Below are 18,150 nucleotides of genomic sequence, written 5' to 3' on the forward strand. Positions count from 1 at the left end.
GTTGAAAAATGCTTTTGTTCATAATTGTTGGGTATGCGTTTGTTATGCAACTCCATGTTCTCGGATCTCCTGATATTCTTACCAGAGCGGCGCCACCCCGCGGGGGCTGCCCGAGGACACCTTTAATTGTGAACACAGCGACACAATTGCGACCCCTAGAGCCAAGGCCTAGAGCTATGAACTCTAATTAGTGGCTAAAGTGCCAATATCATCAAAGCAGGGCTGCATGTATTGATTCTCTGATACATTAACACTTCTGGTCCAGATCTAACAGCAAGCCAGACCTGGGGTACCCAGGGAGTCTTATTGTCTATTTTCAAGACTTAATCTACAAAGCGTGGCTGCTGGAGACCTGGTGCTTGATTATATTTGCTCCAAGGTTTGCAGCAGCTACAGAATTGTAAAAAGAAATACGCAATGTTTGCGCCATCACTGCGTAAATTATTACACTGAAAAAAAAAAAAACTGACGGTTAAGTAAGCACGTAGTACCCTCTGGCACCTACAATTGCTCAGATATGTCCTTGCACTCATGTTCTGACGTGACCCTCCGTCATATCCACACCGCTAAGTTCGCATAGTGCACAGACCTCCACTTTGTTGCTATTACCCGGGGAGCATCAACCACCCGACGCAATGGTGAATGAGAGAACCAGAACGGAAATACGGGAATGGTAGGGCATGCACAGGATATTAAACCACAGCGTATGAGATCTCTGCACTGTGCCTGAGTTTTCTCCATCCTAGCCCATGTCTATCGCGCTGGTAGATTCTTTATAACACCCCTGCCGCTGGTCGCATAGAATGCAACTGAACGCTCAGCAGTTGCGACCACGTGATTCCCTCGGTTGCATATGTGCGGCTCATGCCTAAATTGGAAGGAACACACAGCTGTGCGAAGTATCGTAAAATATAAAAAAAAACAGTGGGGATCGCTGTGGTCAAAAACAACTTCACTGCGTATGTCACGGCACTCAGCAGCAAGAAAAAAAAAGAAGGTCGACTTGCGTAGGTGGGCCAAATTGGGAATAGGGGCGCTACGACTGCTTGATGTGTAGCTGCAGCTCTTCAACGCCGGATCATGGGTTTAGCCAAATAGCCGCCGTCTATGTAAAGCAGCGAAGTCACAAATAAATAAATAAAAATTGCGACTACTTGGATTCGAACAATGCCGCGAACTGATCGGTTAACTGGGAGCTGCAATAGAGCGGTAGGCTATCGCCGCTCTTTTTTTTTCTTTCATGGTATTTATTCTGCATGGTTATATACAGAAAGGACACACACACATATATATAGATATATATATCTTGTAAGAAGAAGAGGACGCCTCCGCGGTGCCGCACTTCGTCGTCATCGCTGGTGGTTCGGGCGCGAGTATCGTGCTGGAGCTGCTTCCTTGGGCTGGTTCTGCCGGCCTGCTACGACCTGACCGCTGCGTGCGTTGGTCGTCGTGACCCACTAGAAAATCCATTGTTCACTTGGTGGAGGGTGCAACGATCCCAACCTCCGACGTCGCCCAGGAACTCCACAGTCGCACGGTGTCCGTTCCCATGGAGGACCCAAGCCAGCAGCCCCCGACCCTGCTTCCTGCGACCTGCTTCCACCTATCACCTTTTCTGGTCCCTCACGTCAACACGACCCTGCTATCTTTAGTGGCAGCTGCGACCAAGATGTGGAAGATTGGTTGTCAGCCTAAGAACTGGTGAGCCGGCACAACAAGTGGGACGACGCCGTATTTTATCTTACTAAAGTCGCAAACCTCTGGTATCGGAACCACGAGTCGGACATCACCACCTGGTCCGTGTTCAAAACTACGTTTGCCGAAGTATTCGGCCACCCTGCCGTTCGAAACTTCACGCTGAACAGCGTCTCCGTTCGCGAGCGCAGAGGACCGGTGAAAGCTTCATCAGTTACATCGAGGACAGTCGATTTATGTAAACGAGTGAACCCATCAATGACGGAGGAAGATAAAATTCGCCACGTCATGAAGGGCATCAATGATGACACCTTCAACATGCTCGTGGCTAAGAGTCCGACCGCCATCGCAAAGGTGTACGAAGTTTGCCAAAGCTTCGACGAGCTACGGAAGCAACGCGTTTTGGTTCGCCACCCTGCTGATGACACGTCACTCGCTGGACTGGCCGCGGACCCCGACTACTCATACCTCAACGCCGAAATCAAAAAATTTGTCCGCGAGGAGGTTGCCCGCCAGCTATCTCTCCTACCCTCCCTACCCGAACCATCATCTTGTCTGGCGCCGTAGCTCAGACATGAAATCCAGTGACAGGTCTCGGAAGCTCTTCCTTCCGGCCATCCTCCAGCTCCTGTCGCTGCCCGGATGGCGCTTTCTGAGGCTGCCCTAACTCCACCTGTCCCGAGTGCTGCGCCGCTGAGTTATTCTGACGCCTTCGCGCCGCACTCCATTGTGGCGGCGCCTCGCACCTACGCCGAAGTTGTGGCTCGCCCAGCACCTCCCACGGCGTATGCGTATCTTCCGGCCATCATGCGCTCGCCACGTACTACTGGTAGAGTTGCGCCGCCCACCTCGCCATGGCGCACATCGGACAACCGCCCGATATGCTTTGCTTGCGGCATTCCCAGACACTTCGTCCGCCATTGTCGACGCCGCATGTCACTTTCGGGGCCTGAATATACTGGAATGTCCTATTCGGCCCCCTACTTCCGAGTTCCGCCGGGGCCGCCACCTGAACCTTCTGACCACCAGGCTTCCTCGTCTCGTCGCTCCCATTCACCCCGCCACCGCTCCATTTCGCCCATGCGCCGCCGACTTTACTCAGCCGGGCAGGGAAACTAACCGCCGCAGTTCCCGAGGCACGAACTGCGTACTCAGCTGACGGTCAAAGTCCTCTTTTCCCTGCGAACGTTATTGACGTTATCGTGGAAGGTGTTTCGACGCTTGCTCTTATAGACACTGGTGCCGCCGTATCTGTTATCAGCCAAAAACTCTGCCGCTCTCTTCGCAAGGTGATGACGCCTCTTTGCGGTTTGTCGCTACGTACTGCCACCGCACAGCATCTCCAGCCCACATCTCTCTGCACCGCACAAGTAATAATTGCGAACAAAGTGTATTTTATTGAAGTCATCGTCTTCACCGCTTGTTCTCATGATGTCATTCTCGGCTGGGATTTTCTGTCACATCATCATGCCATGATTGACTACGCCCTCTCTCACGTCGAATTTTCCGTGCCATGCCTCTGCAACCCGGAGCTGCGTTTGATGACGTGGGTCCTCGTGCTGTTCCGAAACTCCATGTCGCTCAGGACACTGCTATCCCACCCGTTAGCGCTGTCCTCCTTCCTCTCTCTGCTGCTTCTACCGCCGACGCCACCGTTCTATTCTTACCTTCCGACGTTGCTTTCTGCCGCCACCGTACGAGGGGGTACCCAAAAGAAACCGGACTAATTTTTTTAATCGGCTCAGCTTCTGTGGTACCGCGTTTTGCCGCTAGGAGTGCATAGAATGAACATTTCAGAGGCAGTAAGCCGAGTGCCGTCGCTGAAGGAGGTCAGACTAGTTTAGGCAGATTTTTGGAGTGACGACTGTTTTGTGTGAGTGTCGTTTTTGCAATGGCTGATTTTCGTGAACAGCGTGCGCCGGTGAAATTCTGATTTTTTCTCGGAAAAAGTGGAACGGAAACTTTTGAAATATTCAGAAAGACGTTCAAGGACGATGCTATGGGGACAACTCAAGTGTTCCTGAATTAAATCCTGAATCAAGGCAACAGTCATGCCAATGGAAAACTTCAAATTCACCTCGCCTCAAGAAAGCTCGTCAGGTGAAACCAAACCTCAAAACAATGCTGATTTGTTTTTTCGACGTGAGACGAGTCGTCCATTCAGAATTTGTTCCGCAGGGTCAAACAGTTAACCAGGCTTTCTGCTTGGATGTTTTGAAAAGATTGGGCAACAGTGTTCGGTGGAAGCGGCCTGATTTGTGGCTGACGGTAGACTGGTTTTTCCACCATGGCAATGCCCCTGCTCACACAGCCCTGTCTCTACGACAAATTCGGACCAAAAATGGCATGACCTCTGTTCCTCAACCCTCATACTCACCCGACCTTGCCACGTGCTACTTTCTTTGTTTCGTAGAATGAAAAGACAGGTGAATGGAAAGCGTTTCGCTGATGTTCCTGAGGTGAAGAAAAAAACGACGGAGGGACTGTCAAGCATCTCAAAAGATGAATTTAAACAATGTTTTGAAAAATGGAATGAAAGATTCGACAAACGTATCATTGTAAGTGGAGAGTACTTTGAAGGATATTGAAGGTCTGTGCTGAAAATGTGAACATATAAGTTGAAACAAAAATAAGACCGGTTTCTTTTGGGTACCCCCTCGTATCTCACTACCCTTCGCCGTGCTTGACTTGCGCAATGGTGCCAGCACACTTCTGGTCTTCAATACCCTTTCTTACTCCGTTACATTGCTTCGTGGAGAGTGCGTTGGCCGTTTTGAGACTGTGGACATACTATTTGGCCTCGACGCTACCGACCGTTCATCTGCTTGCGAAGTTGATGCGTTGAACGCTACTAATGTGGCTTCTGACCCGCTTCAGAGTGATCTTCTCGCCTGTTCTGTTGATACTGCTCTCGAGCCACGCCACCGCGAGCAGCTTCTTGTTCTGTTGCACCATTTTTGGTCTTCATTCGACACGCGGCAAGCCTCTTTGGGCCGGACGACGGCTGTCTCCCACCACATCGACACAGGCACTCACCCGCCTCTGCACCAGCGCCCATACCGTGTGCTACCTACAGAGCGTCGTGTCATAGCCGAACAAGTCGACGACGTGCTCCACCGCGGTGTTGTTCAAGAATCAAGTAGTCCCTGGTCGTCTGCCGTTGTCCTTGTCAAGAAAAAAGATGGGTCTATACGCTTCTGCGTGGATTATCGACGTTTCAACAAAATCACACGTCGGGATGTGTATCCACTCCCACGCATTGACGATGTATTGGACTGTTTGCAAGGCGCAGAATTTTTCTTCGCTTGACCTACGCTCCGGATATTGGCCAGTTCCCATGGCTCCAGCTGATCGCCCAAAGACCGCTTTCATCCCTCCGGATGGGCTTTACGAATTTAACGTTATGCCATTCGGCCTTTGTAACGCCCCAGCAAAATTTGAACGAATGATGGACAACGTGCTGCGTAGGCTCAAATGGAAGACCTGTCTTTGTTATCTGGACGACATCGTGGTTTTCTCTCCTGATTTTCCCACCCCTCTGCAAGGTCTCCGCCAGGTGCGGACCTGCCTTGCTCGTGCCGGCCTTCAACTGAACCTTAAAAAATGTCACTTCGGCGCCCGCCAACTCACCATCCTCGGCCACCTCTTGTGTAAAGATGGCGTCCTCCCCGATCCTGAGAAGCTGCCTGCCGTTTCTGATTTCCCGAAACCGGCCTCTCTCAAAGAGCTGCGCAGATTCGTGGGCCTATGTTCCTACTTGCGTCGTTTTGTACGTAATTTTGCTACAATCATCGCCCCACTAACAAAGCTCATGAATGGACCCGCTAACTTGTCCTCTTGGACACCGGCCTGCGACGAGGCCTTCGCGAAGCTCCGCAAAGTTTTTGACATCACCGCCCATACACCGTAATTACGATCCCGATGCTCCAACGGAACTCCACACTGATGCCGGTGGTGTCGGCCTCGGTGCGGTACTCGCCCAGCGCAAGCATGGTTTTTCTTATTACGTCGTCGCTTATGACAGCCGCGCCCTCACGACAGCAGAGTGAAACTACTCCGTTACCGAAAAAGAGTGTTTGGCGATCATCTGGGCGATCACCAAGTTCCGTCCTTACCTGTACGGACTCACGTTCGACGTTGTTACAGACCACCACGCCCTCTGTTCGCTCGCTACGCTCAAAGATCCGTCGGGCCGTCTCGGACGCTGGGCCTTGCGCCTTCAGTAATATGATATCCGTGTGTGTACCGCTCGGGCCGCAAGCATTCTGACGCCGACGCTCTCTCTCGGTCGCCGGTGTCTCTGTCTGCAGTTCCCACAGCAGACCCTCCCCTGACCGCTCTCACAGTCTCAGATAAGTCTTCCGAGCAGCGCCGAGGTCCTTGGATTTCTGCCCTGTTCAATGTCATCAATGCCCCTACCATGGCTGCATATCCGCAAGCTCTCCGCCGCCAAGCTTCCCATTTCTCCGTCCGCGATGCCTTTATCGCCGAAACTACAACCCAGACGGCAGAAAATGGTTACTGGTTATCCCACGCCATCTCCGCTCCGACGTTTGGGCCCATCATCACACTGACCCGCAAAGTCCTCACGCTGGTGTTCTCAAAACATATCACCAGCTTCGTCAGCGCTACTACTGGTGTGGAATGTACAATTTTGTCCGCCGCTACATTCGATCGTGCGATGCCTGTCAGCAACGAAAGGATTCACCTTCTCGCTGGGCCGGTCCCCTGCAACCTTTACCATGCCCCGCTCGCCTCTTTGACCGCATCGGCATCGACTTTTATGGCCCACTTCCCTGCACTCCAGCCGGTAACCGATGGGTAATCGTCGCCGTCGATCACCTGACCCGTTATGCCGAGACAGCCGCCCTTCCCACGGCGACGGCTCGTGACGTCGCTTATTTTATTGTACACCACTTCGTCCTCCGCCATGGCGCACCTCGAGAGCTCCTCAGTGACGGGGGCCGTGTATTTTTGTCAGAGGTAGTTCAAGAGCTCCTCTCAGCATGTCAAATCATACACCGTGCGAGTGCTGCCTACCATCCGCAAACAAACGGCCGCACGGAGCGATTCAATCGCACTCTGGGCGACATGCTCGCAATGTACGTTGCGTCTGACCATTCCAACTTGGATCAGGTACTTCCGTTTGTGACTTTTGCTTATAATACCGCCCATCAGGCGACGACAGGTTTCTCCCCTTTCTTCCTCTTATACGGCCGTGAACCATCCTGTACCATCGACACCATTTTACCCTACCGACCTGATCTATCTGAATACACAACTATCTCCGACATTGCCCACAAGGCTGAAGAGTGCCGTCAGCTGGCCCGCACCTTTATTTCCGACACACAAGGATACCGCAAAGACGTGCACGACAATGCCAGGCCTGCTCCGACGTTCTCCTCTGACTCTCTCGTTTGGCTTTGGGTTCCTGCCGACAGCATATTCTCCCTCAAGTACCATGGCCCTTATCGCGTCATTCAACGCACGTCTCCTGTCAACTACCTCATTGAGCCAGTTACACCTTCCTGGGACCACCGCCGTCGTGGTTGCGAGGTCGTCCACGTTAGTCGCCTCAAACTGTACTACAACCCGCCTGTCGTTTCTTCGCCGTAAGTCGCCAGGATGGCTATTACTTCTCGCCGAGGCCATTGTAAGAAGAAGAAGAGCACGTCTCCGCGGTGCCGTACTTCGTCGTCATCGCTGGTTGTTCGGGCGCGAGTCTCGTGCTGGAGCTGCTCTTCCTTCGGCTGGTTCTGCCGTCTTGCTACGACCTGACCGCTGCGTGCGTTGGTCGCCGTGACCCACTAATAAATCCACTGTTCAATATATATATATATATATATATACAGGGTGTTTCACCTAAGACTTTCTGCAATTTTTAAAAGTAAGCTATTTGAATTAGATGCGCGCTTTTTCTGGCATAGCATTGTCAGTGGGGTAGTTCATCATAATTCAACTAAGACGTGCTAACTAGCAGGCTTGTTAACCAATATTTAATAGTTAACTTTTAAACTATTACCGTTTGGCTCCTTAATTATTGAGAGGCATGCAGCCCACCGTAAGTAATGTCCATATCCGTTTTTAGAATTTCGAGAACGCGATTATCCTCGGCGCTGTGGCCCAACAAATTTCGCCTACATCGCGCCAAAATACATGCGGTTTGAGAAGCTTGCAGGCAAAGCAACCTCTCCAGTGAATCTAACTCGTCGAAATAGCCAAAATTTGTTGGGCCACAGCGCCGAGGATAATCGCGTTCTCGAAATTATAAAAACGGATATGGACGTTACTTACGGTGGGCTACATGCCTCTCAATAATTAAGGAGCCCAACGGCAATAGTTAGAAAGTTAACTATTAAATATTAACTAACAAGCCTGCTAGTTAGCACGTCTTAGTTGAATTATGATGTACTACACCACTGGCAATGCTATGCCAGAAAAAGCGCGCATCTAATTCAAATAGCTTATTTTTAAAAATTGCAGAAAGTCTTAAGTGAAACACCCTGTATAAGTGTGTGTGTGTGTATGTGTGCGTGTGTGTACACAGAAAAACTATTTACAGAGCACCTGGGTAGGCGCTACGTGGCACGAACTTGATAGAAAACATAATAGAACTAAAAGGCCAGCAAGGCTATACAGCGCATCAGGAGAGGAAACCAATAAACCAATCCGGGAAAAAGTCCAATCCTTTGTAAGTGTCCGTTACCTGCAGCAACATTCGGCTAAAATGAATTCTGGGTTAAACTACAGGTTCAACTTTGCGGTCTTGCATGCGAGTTTTCCAGAGACTATGAAGTTCAAGCAGAAGAATCATTTGAAAGGGTTTCGAGTCGGCTTGGGAAACAACAAAGTAGCCTACACAGTAGGAATTTAGGAGAAAGTCTTTCTGTAGCGTCCTCTGCAGCACATCCCAAAACAGAATCGCGTCTTTACAGTCTATAAAAGAATGTTCAATTGTTTCAGGCACATTGCACAAGGAGCAGTTTACAGAAGACACAAAGATGTTTTAAGGCGTAAGCCTTTAATGCCTCATACTGCCGTGACCAAGACGCGTTAGCAAATGTGTCTGCGTTTCGGATGCATGCCTTATACGGGAATATGCCAAACAATAGGTAATCAATACTTAATCGTGTGCAATCGAGAGACATCGGAACATGACGTAAAGGAAATTCATTACTACATCATTGAACTTAATGAGCAACTGGTAATTAGTAGTAATGCGAATGAGAACACAGACAGTGAGCATCCCTACTTCCCAGAGCATTGAATGCACACTGGTTGTTAGAGACAGCCATTTACAGTCAATGAAGTACGCAGATCAGCTTTTGTAACAAAGGCGTATCCCAGTGTAAGGAATTGAACCATGATTGCCGTGTTTTAAAAGATGAAAAAAAGGAACCAATGAGACAGTCCATCGAATGCATTAGCCAGGTCAATTTAAAGCAGTGCAAATTATTCATGAGTGTCATTGCAGTACTGCAACACCGTGCGCGCTACATACAGATTAGACTGCACTGCTCGATTCTTCAAGCCACATCATTGAAGAGGTCCAATCAGAGTGGACATTGAATGCTGTATCCGCTTTGAGAGGAGTTTAGCAAATATCTTATCAAGATTAGAAAGCGAGATAGTTCTGTAGCTATCTACAACTCGTACTTTTTTTATTGCCAGTTTTTCTTATTCAGACAATATGACTTTTGCTAAATGACTGCGGTAAAATTCTAACATCAATACTCATCTCATAAATTTGGAGAAAGACAGATGATAAAACAGATTTAACTACGTTGGAAATTCCTTTCAGAGGCCGTCATTTACTCGGATTTCCGAAAGTGGCGATAGATCTGTTTCATCTTCCAGTTCACCCAAGGTTAAAGGACCATACATTGCCGCAAAACATCCGTAAGGCAAAGTGGGAAATGCCTTGGTGCAACAGTGTCTGAAGCATGCCACTGTTTGGAATAAAATTAACAAAATAAGAAGAATAATGCGGTGTGAACAAGACAGCGGTGGCAGTGACGGCAGTGGCACTGCAGAAGTTGAGTCAGTAAAATAAGGTGTTTGTAGTGGTTTGAAAAATAGTCAAGCAGTCTTTAATGTGGACAGCTACATGCTTGTGCATTCAAACATTGCTCTTGCAGAGCATAATCTGAAAATTTTTTTAAGGCAGAGTTTGTTAGCCCTCAAAAATGGCTTAGCTTCAATAGAGCTCAGACAGCCGAAATAATAACACTTAATTATAAAGAAAACATTTAGGTTTTGCGCAAGAGCAGGAAGGGAGCTATTAAAGGCTCTCAGCTGTTAGTAATGGATGGTAAGTAGAAACGCTACTTACCCGAAACTCCCTTAAAGCCTCTTCCATGTTGATGCGGTACTTTTTTTCTATATCCTAGTTAAAAAAAAAAAAGTCGTGTGTCAGGTGAAAAGCTGCATGGAATGTTTACTAAATTCGAATCAATGCGAATCCCGTATTTCTGCTACGTAGAAGACGACGATGATTGGGCAGTGCTGCGGGACGCAGCGCTTGCGGTATGACAGCTGCGAACAGACAAGGGAACAGACAACGGACAATTTTGTTCAGTGCTGGTAACCGTCGAATTAGTGCTCACGGGCTAATAACCTGACGTGGACCCAATTTATGTGACGCAGCTAAAGATAATGGACTCTACTCTAATCAGCGGTAGCGACAATACTGTACTCCTAAATTCCGGGTCACGGATATTACGTTAGAAATGATGAAATCTGACTACAGTGTTACAGACATGACGACGGAGATTCCAGATGCTAAAAGAGAAACGAGAAAGAATTAGCGCACGTTGGTTTTTGTCGCGGGGAGGCGTCTTCCAGCTAGAAGCTGTCGCTGTGCATGTGTGTTTAATTATAAAGTTACGGAGGTTGCAGTTTAGTCGAAGTTGCGGATTCAACCCCCCAGCGTCCTCACAGGCCCCGACCTAGCATCTGGATACGGCCGTGCCTCTAGCAAATGCCATCGTGCCTCCGATGCTTATGCTGTGTTTCCCGGTTTCGTGCTCCTGCCATGTGAATAATGCTTTTGTCGTTACCTTAAAGTCCAACTAATTGACGTGAACGAAGAAATTGGTCTTGCTTCCCTACTTCTTGGTGTTGGAGATCCAGGGCTGCATACGACTGGCTACTATCATTTGCTCTGCGCCGTGGGTGCTTTTACTAACTGTAATGAAGCTAGCCGCATTTCATGAAGACATGCCACCATCGGTGGCATTGGTAACGGATGCGCAGGACGAACATTTTGCTGCATCCTCTGCCAGGTCGCACTTGTGTATGATGATTAGCAAATAGCTCAGCAACGCAGAGCGTCATGCCTTGGTGGACAGTTGCTATCGAAGTATTCATTCGTGTCTGGCTTCTCGTTGGTTTGCGCCGCACAACCGTACAGTCTACCACACGGCGCCTAAATTCACCAATTTAAAGCAGTCTTCAGCACTCGCGGTGCTATGCAACAATTTCGTTTGTTATGCTTTAAGTGTTAATCCGTCTTTAGCTTCTCGCATCCCGACAGTGTACAACTCACTGCCGTATCCCGCTCCAGTCATCGCATAGCCACTGGTTATGCACACCTGATTAGCGGCTCCTGTGGTTATAGTCAAAAACAAAGATGGGACCTGGCGACATTGGTGATGCTACCGCCGCCTGGATGCAGCCAGAACAAAATCGTCCAACCGGTTTCCCGTCATCCCCCCCCCCCCCCCCCCCGATGCTCGCAAGACTGCGGTTGTTGCACCGTTTCCAGAACCCCGATATGTAAAGGACCCGGCGTCTGCCTGTCCCAGGACTGTATAAGCCTGGAACAGGCACTTCGTAGAACTTAGTCTCGAGCCGCGAGTCACTGTCCTCTCGTCCGTAAGAGTAATACGAGGCATGAATGACACTTTGCCTTCGAGATTGGGTTGGCCTTTATCTTTCCTCACTCTACGTAGTAAGGGCTATCATGCCATATTGAAGTGGGAAACTATGCCTCACTGGTGCCTCACCACCATAGTTTACCACGCGGACCCTATAATATTGAATTGACTGAAGTCTTCGACACTCAAGATGGTGTGCAGCAATTTCGTTTGTTATGCTTTGATGTTTCATACTTTGGTTCTGTACCTGCAGTTAGTTCGATGGTGCGGTGCCATTTTAAGCACAGGTGCCGAAAAAAGAGAAATGATCCGGATTCTCACCAGACTACTTTTAAGGTTACCGATATTACAAGGCGACGCCTATCGAAAACAGCCCGTAGGCTTATTCCATCAGTTCTAACTATGAGCAATAGCAATTCTGAAAATAACTTCCAGTGAACAAAGAAATTCTGAGGACGCTTAAGCTCCGCCTTTAAATTTATGACAGGATAGCGATAATGGGTTTCGCCAATGGCTCCTCTTCTCAACGCAGACATGTACACAATTTCCCAAAGTACGTGAAAAACAACACGAGATATATATAAATAACCATTTAAACCAAACAGTAAGATCGTGCCTGCTTGGCCTTAAGGTCGGATGGCTGATTCGCCACCCAAGGGCTAGGAGTGCGATTCATGACTAATTACCCAAATTTCATTTTCGGCGCGAGTCAGTTACTGTGCATACTTACGTATCCTAATGACGTTCGCGTAATTTGGCGACCTTCTACCGCTGTTGTAATGTTTAATAATTTATCATTCCACAGCTCCACGTGAGAAGCCACGGCCCTCTTTCTACCAGTTTGGCTTCTCCGCAGACTCCGGTGATGACGCCAACTCCCACTCCTCCGTCTAATGGGACCCTTAGAATAAAAGCCTAAGCTACAATTGCATGAATTTCAATTGATGGGTGGGAATTTATGGGCCGGAGCACCCGGCTGAGGCATCGAGTGAGAACGTATGCTGCATGCGATGCGTGCGTCCTTATTCAGCGTGCACTGTTGGGCGTTCCTGCACGCGCTTCTGAGCCTACCTGCAGTGTAATAGATGCGCTACTGCTAGAATTTGTTAATTGGGCTCTTAATTGCTGAAAACTAATGTATAAACTTCCAAAGCTGAGCTGCGAATTTATGTGCAAATACCATGAGTCACCAAAGTATTTTATTATGAACACACATATTTCAATATAGTTAACCAGCCTACTAGTTCATATGCATCGCCACTTCTTCTGGTCTACCACCACATTACGCTCAAGCCATTTTCATGCCTGAGTAAACCAGTTAAAAAGAATTGCTGGCGGTTTAGTGGCTTACCATAGCAAGAAATATTGTGCGAAAGTACACTTTTTTGCATCCGGGCACCTCCGCGTCGTAGCTGAAAGTTCGATTGAGATTTCCACTGACAAAGGCAGCCAGTTATGCGTGTCTTCGGTTTTTTCGGCGTCAATGCCAATTTCCATAAATTACGATGGTGGTCTGTGCTCCACTGGGGCGTTTCTGCAGCAGTATTGTCATTGCGAACGTGTATTGCTCTTGCGCTATGTTCCTGCAACATTGTTCCCCACGCCAACGAATGCAGTGCACATCTCTCTTTCACTGCGCCGCATAGCTTACCTGTATTATTGGATGAAGAATACGATGTGCAACGCACAGCGCGATAGTGTAGCACAGGGCTTGTGGTGTAGTGTAATGTAAGACAAGGCGTCTTTGGCAGCGGCGAAAACTTAGTGCTCTCGGGCAGTGGGCTGAAAAGCTGACCTGTTCGGGCCGGTGCGGGTTCGAATCCCAGTCGTTGATGTTTATTTGATTTCTTTTTATATATAACTTTTCCTTGGTAGATACCCACAGACACCGCAAGCATACAAACATACCAAGAGCTCGTTTGAGGTTGACGCATCGGAATAGTCATTTTGCAGTCAAACATTAACGGAGTAGCTGGCTGAAAGTACATGAATGAAAATCCTGCTGGCTAAAAAGGATGTCCAGCTGGGCGAGTCGGTAGTGCACAGACGAGTAAGCGCTCATCTTTGTTGTTTTCTTGCATTTGCCTGTCGTCTTGCTCGCGCTGTACCGCTCACACTGAATACTGCTGGTGACACTGCTGAATACGTTTGTTGCAAGAATATCCTAGCATGCCTTTCAACCATTTGCATTCGTATTTTCACTACCATAAAGTGAGCCTAAGTTCTGGTTCTCTTCATAGCATAGGTCGGAATAGCTAGAGGGATCTCACTGAGTGCAGCCCTACACGTTCAATGGCGTTCTACGTTTCACTTGGGCCAAGACACGACACATCACGTGCCGGGATTTAGCCGAACGTGGCACAGGTCAACAGTTTCACGACTAGCCCACATGAAACGACAACAGTTGGAAGCGCAAAACTATTTGACCAAGGCCGCCGTAGCTCCCCAGGAAGTACCCAACATCGGGCCAGGGGGGTCCTTCGTGAGCAGTGGAGCTGCCCCTGAGGCCAGCTCGTTCATCGCTTGAAGAGTACCTTCATGCTGAGAGCATACTAAAGGCCTTTCCCTTGACATCAAGGCCGCTCTTGACTCTGTTTTTCACCATGCGACTACCGCAGCCTTGGGCAGTCTTGACCTCAGAGGAAAGCTGTATAAGTGTATTGGAGACTAAAAGAATGGAAAATTTTCATGGGCACTCCAAACGGCACGACACTCTTTCAATCAGTGGAGAGAGGCGTTCCACAAAGTGGTGCTCAGAGCTCTTCTGTTCAATATCACCCTTATACACATAACAAGAAATCTTCCGCTAGGAGTACACATAACGATTTATGCAGATAATATCTGCATCTTGAACGAGTCACGTTCGCGCTGTATTATCCAGCAACGTCTTCAGAGAGCATTGCTTGAAGGAACCTAGTTGCGCTATAAAAAAGACAAACACAGGAAAAAGCCAAGAGACAGACAGAGCGCAAACTATCAACTGAGTTTATTTGTGTGAAAGTGCCTTATATAGTCAGAATCACAGCAAAAGAACAAGGGGAATGAGAGAGGGGTACAGCCAATCAACTCCTGCTCAACAACAGGTGCGCAGAAAATGGTTTTCCTTGTTGTACAGTTTTACAGAAGTGTCGCTTACACATTTATCACCGTTTTCTTTAATGTGATAGGCCTCCAAAATCTCCCGCGCTGTTTTGTTTTTACTTCTTCCTAGTATTTTTATCTGCTTAAGCAGAGGCTCGCATCCACTGCAAGCAAGGCAATGAGCAGGCAAGTTTGCTCCTTCTTTATTCCGAATGGATCGGGCATGTTCCCCTGCGCGTTCATTCACGCATCGGCCTGTTTGGCCCACGTAGGCGCCTTCACACTTCAGTGGGATTTCATACACCACTCCAGCGGCACATTTCACATACTTTTCGGCATGTTTTATGTCGCATCCACTGCCTCTAGCTCCTTGGTTCCCGGTTCTCGGGCACAAGGCTGCGAGTTTCCGTGGGGCAGAAAAAACAACAGGGACGCCATGCCTCTTGGCCACTTTTTTACGTTGTGCGCCACTTTGTGTATATAAGGCAACACCACGATCTTCTTTTTTGGCAGCGGCTCATCCACACTACCTCGATTTCTTCTTTTTATCTTCCTGAGAAGATTCTCGGCCACGGCTGATATGACGTCGCAGGGGAAGCCGGCTGAAAGCAACCTTTCAATTTGATTATTAAAACTTGTATGCATTGCATGCGGGCATGACTTGGTAAGAGCGGATTCCAGGCACGAGCTTGCAATTGCTCTTTTGACTGTCTTCGAATGCGCGGAATCATACGGAAGCAACTCTTTCTTTGCTCGTGGGGCATAGTGCCAGCAGGCGTGTTGCGAGCCGAGGTTCAGGTTAATATCTAAAAATTGCAACGACCCACTAGAAGGAAGCTCATGCGTAAAGGTCAAACCTCGCCCATACTGTCTAAAGGCAGTTAAAATCCTACTCACTGAAGCAGTGTGGGTCAAGGTTATTTGTTTGGATAAAACAATCAAAAAATCGTCCACATATCGAAAACACTTACATACCCCCAGACTAGTAAACTCGTCATTTAGGGAACGGTCAATGGCAGCTAAAAATATGTTACTAAGAACAGGGGCGACGCAAGAACCGATACAAATTCCTTGTTTCTGAATGTAAAAGTTGTCTTTAAAAGATATGAAGGTGGCTTGCAAATAAAATTCGAGCAATGACATGAAGCTATCAGCTGATACACCAGCCGAGTTTTGGAAGCCTATTAACCCACTTCTTTCAATGCAATCTCGGACAGCAACAAACAACAATTGATGCGGCAATGAATAAAACAAATCCTCGACATCTACTGAAAAGGCGTAGCCGATATGGTCTTTGGAGTTGAAAAAGGTTACAACATCAGTCGGATTCTTTGTAAAAAAGGGGTCCTCAATTTGTAAAGCATTAAGGTGCTTCAGTAAATACTGGCTTATTAAGAACTGCCATGATCCCTTCTCGCTAACAATTGTTCTAAAAGGCATTGACTCCTTGTGCGTTTTTGCAGTGAAGAATACAGATAGCGCTTTTGTTTTACATGCAGTTATTGAGCTTGCGAGCCAGGACAGTTCAAGGTCTCTGCACAAAGCAGCAGCTCTAGTCTTGATCCTTGTAGCGCTGGGTTTCACCCGGACGAAGTTCTTTGCGATGGCTTGGCCCGCCTTCTCGTTGAAATCTTTATGACGTAGTACGACAAAGCCTCCGTTCTTGTCTGCCTGAAGCAATAGCAGTTCATTTTGCCTAAAATACGAGACCACCCTTTTGGTTGGGTCTTTGGCACACCTGGTAGACGCCGTGTTGACCGTTTTGGTCAAAGCTTCAACACCTTCCAACAGGCACCTTTCTTGATCTTTTTGGTCAGCCTGGCTTGAAATCCGTCGGTTGATTGCTAGCAGGTCGTGGGCTGGGACTGAAGGCTCAAGACTGTACTTGGGGCCTTTGCTAAGAACACATACAACATCTTCAGGCAATGCCACGTCATTCGGGACCACAAGGCTGCTGGTGCCAGCAGTCTTGGTCATTGTTCTGCTGTGAGTCAGAGCCTGCTGAAGACACTGGGCCCACCAAAATTCAGTCATCTGTGCAGCAACTTTTCTGGCAGCACGCAGCTTAATTTCTGCTAGCCAGGTCGGGTCCATCGCAAAGCAAATCGAGCGCAAAAGGTCTTGGAACCTGCGTACTTGGCTCCAAATTTCTGATCTCAAGTATCTGCAAATGCGTTTCAGAAGAGCCGTTCGCGGTTTGATGATACCGAACAAGGAACTTACTTCTTCGGGAATGAATCCCTTCCGGAGGCAGAAGGAGATGTACCTGGCTCGACATGTAGCACTGGCGATGAAGTTGACACAGGCGTTGACTTGTAAAGGTGAAGGAGGAACATTCATTAAAGGGCCCACGGTGCTCATCAGGTAGCTTAGAAGAACTTCTTGTTGGGCAAGTTGGTGCATTGCTTGAAGGAACCTAGTTGCGCTATAAAAAAGACAAACACAGGAAAAAGCCAAGAGACAGACAGAGCGCAAACTATCAACTGAGTTTATTTGTGTGAAAGTGCCTTATATAGTCATAATCACAGCAAAAGAACAAGAGGAATGAGAGAGGGGTACAGCCAATCAACTCCTGGTCAACAACAGGTGCGCAGAAAATGGTTTTCCTTGTTGTACAGTTTTACAGAAGTGTCGCTTACACATTTACCACCGTTTTCTTTAATGTGATAGGCCTCCAAAATCTCCCGCGCTGTTTTGTTTTTACTTCTTCCTAGTATTTTTATCTGCTTAAGCAGAGGCTCGCATCCACTGCAAGCAAGGCAATGAGCAGGCAAGTTTGCTCCTTCTTTATTCCGAATGGATCGGGCATGTTCCCCTGCGCGTTCATTCACGCATCGGCCTGTTTGGCCCACGTAGGCGCCTCCACACTTCAGTGGGATTTCATACACCACTCCAGTGGCACATTTCACATACTTTTCGGCATGTTTTATGTCGCATCCACTGCCTCTAGCTCCTTGGTTCCCGGTTCTCGGGCACAAGGCTGCGAGTTTCCGTGGGGCAGAAAAAACAACAGGGACGCCATGCCTCTTGGCCACTTTTTTTACGTTGTGCGCCACTTTGTGTATATAAGGCAACACCAACAGGAAGATAAAAAGAAGAAATGGAGGTAGTGTGGATAAGCCGCTGCCAAAAAAGAAGATCGTGGTGTTGCCTTATATACACAAAGTGGCGCACAACGTAAAAAAAAGTGGCCAAGAGGCATGGCGTCCCTGTTGTTTTTTCTGCCCCACGGAAACTCGCAGCCTTGTGCCCGAGAACCGGGAACCAAGGAGCTAGAGGCAGTGGATGCGACATAAAACATGCCGAAAAGTATGTGAAATGTGCCACTGGAGTGGTGTATGAAATCCCACTGAAGTGTGGAGGCGCCTACGTGGGCCAAACAGGCCGATGCGTGAATGAACGCGCAGGGGAACATGCCCGATCCATTCGGAATAAAGAAGGAGCAAACTTGCCTGCTCATTGCCTTGCTTGCAGTGGATGCGAGCCTCTGCTTAAG

The sequence above is a fragment of the Amblyomma mixtum genome, chromosome 2 (assembly GCF_055824585.1).
Source record: "Amblyomma mixtum isolate Tamu chromosome 2, ASM5582458v1, whole genome shotgun sequence".
Taxonomy (NCBI): domain Eukaryota; kingdom Metazoa; phylum Arthropoda; class Arachnida; order Ixodida; family Ixodidae; genus Amblyomma; species Amblyomma mixtum.